Genomic DNA, 6,000 nt, shown 5'->3' on the forward strand with positions numbered 1-6,000 from the left:
ATGCGGGGCCATATACACAGTACGGAGCACTATGCGGGGCCATATATACAGTACAGAGCACTATGCGGGGCCATATACACAGTACGGAGCACTATGCAGGGCCATATATACAGTACAGATCACTATGCGGGGCCATATACACAGTATGGAGCACTATGCGGGGACATATATACAGTACAGAGCACTATGCGGGGACATATACACAGTACAGATCACTATGCGGGGACATATATACAGTACAGAGCACTATGCGGGGCCATATACACAGTACGGAGCACTATGCGGGGCCATATATACAGTACAGAGCACTATGCGGGGCCATATACACAGTACGGAGCACTATGCAGGGCCATATATACAGTACAGATCACTATGCGGGGCCATATACACAGTACAGATCACTATGCGGGGACATATATACAGTACAGAGCACTATGCGGGGCCATATACACAGTACGGAGCACTATGCGGGGCCATATATACAGTACAGAACACTATGCGGGGACATATACACAGTACGGAGCACTATGCGGGGACATATACACAGTACGGAGCACTATGCGGGGCCATATACACAGTACAGATCACTATGCGGGGACATATATACAGTACAGAGCACTATGCGGGGCCATATACACAGTATGGAGCACTATGCGGGGACATATACACAGTATGGAGCACTATGCGGGGACATATACACAGTATGGAGCACTATGCGGGGCCATATATACAGTACAGAGCACTATGCGGGGCCATATACACAGTACGGAGCACTATGCGGGGCCATATATACAGTACAGAGCACTATGCGGGGCCATATACACAGTACAGAGCACTATACGGGGACATATATACAGTACAGAGCACTATGCGGGGCCATATATACAGTACAGAGCACTATGTGGGGCCATATACACAGTACGGAGCACTATGCAGGGCCATATATACAGTATGGAGCACTATGCGGGGCCATTATACTGTGAGGAGCACTATGCGGGGCCATATATACAGTACAGAGCACTATGCGGGGCCATATACACAGTACGGAGCACTATGCGGGGACATATACACAGTATGGAGCACTATGCGGGGACATATACACAGTACGGAGCACTATGCGGGGACATATACACAGTACGGAGCACTATGCGGGGCCATATATACAGTACAGAGCACTATGCGGGGCCATATACACAGTACGGAGCACTATGCGGGGCCATATATACAGTACAGAGCACTATGCGGGGCCATATATACAGTACAGAGCACTATACGGGGACATATATACAGTACAGAGCACTATGCGGGGCCATATATACAGTACAGAGCACTATGTGGGGCCATATACACAGTACGGAGCACTATGCAGGGCCATATATACAGTATGGAGCAGTATGCGGGGCCATTATACTGTGAGGAGCACTATGCGGGGCCATATATACAGTACAGAGCACTATGCGGGGCCATATATACAGTACAGAGCACTATGCGGGGCCATATACACAGTACGGAGCACTATGCAGGGCCATATATACAGTACAGATCACTATGCGGGGCCATATACACAGTACGGAGCACTATGCGGGGCCATATATACAGTACAGAGCACTATGCGGGGCCATATACACAGTACGGAGCACTATGCAGGGCCATATATACAGTACAGATCACTATGCGGGGCCATATACACAGTACGGAGCACTATGCGGGGCCATATATACAGTACGGAGCACTATGCGGGGCCATATATACAGTACAGATCACTATGCGGGGCCATATACACAGTACGGAGCACTATGCGGGGCCATATATACAGTACAGAGCACTATGTGGGGCCATATATACAGTACAGATCACTATGCGGGGCCATATACACAGTACGGAGCACTATGCGGGGCCATATATACAGTACAGAGCACTATGCGGGGCCATATACACAGTACGGAGCACTATGCAGGGCCATATATACAGTACAGATCACTATGCGGGGCCATATACACAGTACGGAGCACTATGCGGGGCCATATACACAATACAGAGCACTATGCGGGGCCATATATACAGTACGGAGCACTATGCGGGGCCATATATACAGTACAGAGCACTATGCGGGGCCATATATACAGTACAGAGCACTATGCGGGGCCATATATACAGTACGGAGCACTATGCGGGGCCATATATACAGTACAGAGCACTCTGCGGGGCCATATACACAGTACGGAGCACTATGCGGGGCCATATATACAGTACAGATCACTATGCGGGGCCATATACACAGTACGGAGCACTATGCGGGGCCATATATACAGTACAGATCACTATGCGGGGCCATATATACAGTACAGATCACTATGCGGGGCCATATACACAGTACGGAGCATTATGCAGGGACATATATACAGTACAGAGCACTATGCGGGGCCATATACACAGTACGGATCACTATGTGGGGCCATATACACAGTACGGAGCACTATGCGGGGCCATATATACAGTACAGAGCACTATGCGGGGCCATATATACAGTACGGAGCACTATGCAGGGCCATATATACAGTACAGATCACTATGCGGGGCCATATATACAGTACGGAGCACTATGCGGGGCCATATACACAGTACGGAGCACTATGCAGGGCCATATATACAGTACAGATCACTATGCGGGGCCATATACACAGTACGGAGCACTATGCGGGGCCATATATACAGTACAGAGCACTATGCGGGGCCATATACACAGTACGGAGCACTATGCGGGGCCATATATACAGTACAGAGCACTATGCGGTGCCATATACACAGTACGGAGCACTATGCGGGGTCATATATACAGTACGGAGCACTATGCGGGGCCATATATACAGTACAGAGCATTATGCGGTGCCATATACACAGTACAGATCACTATGCGGGGCCATATATACAGTACGGAGCACTATGCGGGGCCATATACACAGTACGGAGCACTATGCAGGGCCATATATACAGTACAGATCACTATGCGGGGCCATATACACAGTACGGAGCACTATGCGGGGCCATATACACAGTACGGAGCACTATGCGGGGCCATATACACAGTACAGAGCACTATGCGGGGTCATATATACAGTACGGAGCACTATGCGGGGCCATATATACAGTACAGAGCACTATGCGGGGCCATATACACTGTACGGAGCACTATGCGGGGCCATATACACAGTACGGAGCACTATGCGGGGCCATATACACAGTACAGAGCACTATGCGGGGCCATATACACAGTATGGAGCACTATGCGGGGACATATATACAGTACAGAGCACTATGCGGGGACATATACACAGTACAGATCACTATGCGGGGACATATATACAGTACAGAGCACTATGCGGGGCCATATACACAGTACGGAGCTCTATGCGGGGCCATATACACAGTACAGATCACTATGCGGGGACATATACACAGTACGGAGCACTATGCGGGGACATATACACAGTACGGAGCACTATGCGGGGCCATATACACAGTACAGATCACTATGCGGGGACATGTATACAGTACAGAGCACTATGCGGGGCCATATACACAGTATGGAGCACTATGCGGGGACATATACACAGTATGGAGCACTATGCGGGGACATATACACAGTACGGAGCACTATGCGGGGCCATATACACAGTACAGAGCACTATGCGGGGCCATATATACAGTACAGAGCACTATGCGAGGCCATATACACAGTATGGAGCACTATGCGGGGCCATATACACAGTATGGAGCACTATGCGGGGACATATACACAGTATGGAGCACTATGCGGGGCCATATATACAGTACAGATCACTATGCGGGGCCATATACACAGTACAGAGCACTATGCGGGGCCATATACACAGTACGGAGCACTATGCGAGGCCATATATACAGTACAGATCACTATGCGGGGACATATACACAGTACGGAGCACTATGCGGGGCCATATACACAGTACGGAGCACTATGCGGGGCCATATATACAGTACAGATCACTATGCGGGGACATATACACAGTACAGAGCACTATGCGGGGCCATATACACAGTACGGAGCACTATGCGGGGCCATATATACAGTACAGAGCACTCTGCGGGGCCATATATACAGTACGGAGCACTATGCAGGGCCATATATACAGTGCAGATCACTATGCGGGGCCATATACACAGTACGGAGCACTATGCGGGGCCATATATACAGTACAGAGAACTATGTGGGGCCATATACACAGTACAGATCACTATGCGGGGCCATATACACAGTACGGAGAACTATGCGGGGCCATATATACAGTACAGAGCAATATGCGGGGCCATATATACGGTACGGAGCACTATGCAGGGCCATATATACAGTACAGATCACTATGCGGGGCCATATATACAGTACAGAGCACTATGTGGGGCCATATATACAGTATAAAGCACTATGCGGGGCCATATACACAGTACGGAGCACTATGCGGGGCCATATATACAGTATAAAGCACTATGCGGGGCCATATACACAGTACGGAGCACTATGTGGGGCCATATATACAGTACAGAGCACTATGCTGGGCCATATACACAGTACGGAGCACTATGCGGGGCCATATATACAGTACAGATCACTATTCGGGGACATATACACAGTACGGAGCACTATGCGGGGACATATACACAGTACGGAGCACTATGCGGGGCCATATATACAGTACAGATCACTATGCGGGGACATATACACAGTACGGAGCACTATGCGGGGCCATATACACAGTACGGAGCACTATGCGGGGCCATATATACAGTACAGAGCACTGTTCGGGGCCATATATACAGTACAGAGCACTATGCGGGGCCATATATACAGTACGGAGCACTATGCGGGGCCATATATACAGTACAGAGCACTATGCGGGGCCATATATACAGTACAGATCACTATGCGGGGCCATATACACAGTACGGAGCACTATGTGGGGCCATATATACAGTACAGATCACTATGCGGGGCCATATACACAGTACGGAGCACTATGCGGGGCCATATATACAGTACAAATCACTATGCGGGGCCATATATACAGTACAGATCACTATGCGGGGCCATATACACAGTACGGAGCATTATGCAGGGCCATATATACAGTACAGAGCACTATGCGGTGCCATATACACAGTACGGAGCACTATGCGGGGCCATATATACAGTACAGATCACTATGCGGGGACATATACACAGTACGGAGCACTATGCGGGGACATATACACAGTACGGAGCACTATGCGGGGCCATATATACAGTACAGATCACTATGCGGGGACATATACACAGTACGGAGCACTATGCGGGGCCATATACACAGTACGGAGCACTATGCGGGGCCATATATACAGTACAGAGCACTATGCGGGGCCATATATACAGTACGGAGCACTATGCAGGGCCATATATACAGTACAGATCACTATGCGGGGCCATATACACAGTACGGAGCACTATGCGGGGCCATATATACAGTACAGAGCACTATGCAGGGCCATATATACAGTACAGATCACTATGCGGGGCCATATACACAGTACGGAGCACTATGCGGGGCCATATACACAGTACGGAGCACTATGCGGGGCCATATACACAGTACGGAGCACTATGCGGGGCCATATATACAGTACAGAGCACTATGCGGTGCCATATACACAGTACGGAGCACTATGCGGGGTCATATATACAGTACAGATCACTATGCGGGGCCATATACACAGTACGGAGCACTATGCGGGGCCATATATACAGTACAGATCACTATGCAGGGACATATACACAGTACGGAGCACTATGCGGGGCCATATATACAGTACGGAGCACTATGCGGGGCCATATACACAGTACGGAGCACTATGCGGGGCCATATATACAGTACAGAGCACTATGCAGGGCCATATATACAGTACAGATCACTCTGCGGGGCCATATATACA

This window comes from Phyllobates terribilis, unplaced genomic scaffold (genome assembly GCF_046119375.1).
Source record: "Phyllobates terribilis strain yellow unplaced genomic scaffold, ASM4611937v1 Scaffold_1__5_contigs__length_1240528914, whole genome shotgun sequence".
Lineage (NCBI taxonomy): Eukaryota > Metazoa > Chordata > Amphibia > Anura > Dendrobatidae > Phyllobates > Phyllobates terribilis.